This window comes from Pseudopipra pipra, chromosome 13 (genome assembly GCF_036250125.1).
Source record: "Pseudopipra pipra isolate bDixPip1 chromosome 13, bDixPip1.hap1, whole genome shotgun sequence".
NCBI classification, from domain to species: domain Eukaryota; kingdom Metazoa; phylum Chordata; class Aves; order Passeriformes; family Pipridae; genus Pseudopipra; species Pseudopipra pipra.
In genome coordinates this window covers 9,967,691-9,968,009 of record NC_087561.1, presented here as the reverse complement: position 1 = coordinate 9,968,009, position 319 = coordinate 9,967,691, and the positions used below count along the sequence as shown (strand labels likewise).

Here is a 319-nt window from a genome sequence, read left to right as displayed (position 1 = left end):
CTAGAATCATATTTTACTAAGATTTATATCAGAACATGGACTGCAATTTTGGTAACGACATCAATCTAACTAGCTTGGCAGAGCAATAAAAACAACTGGTTCATGGAAAGTGAAAGAAATGCCCGTTCTCAAAGGCTGAATAGTTTGCTAGTGAGCCTCTGAAACAGGCTTTCTCCCCTCCTCCCCCCTTGAGTATGACAGTAGGCTTGCAAAACATATCAATGTTCAGTATTTATCTTTAAATTTACCAGTGTTAATTGGTTTCAAGAAGCCATGGAGCCATTGAGACACAATAATATTTACTTAGTCACTCACAAAA

General features: G+C 37.3%; 1 protein-coding gene across 5 annotated transcripts in view; it reads right to left on the bottom strand.

The window, feature by feature from the left end:
* LOC135421451 (mitogen-activated protein kinase kinase kinase kinase 4-like) overlaps positions 1-319 on the bottom strand; it is a 91,598-nt gene that overhangs the window by 11,488 nt on the left and 79,791 nt on the right. The gene's annotated exons all lie outside the window — the stretch shown is intronic.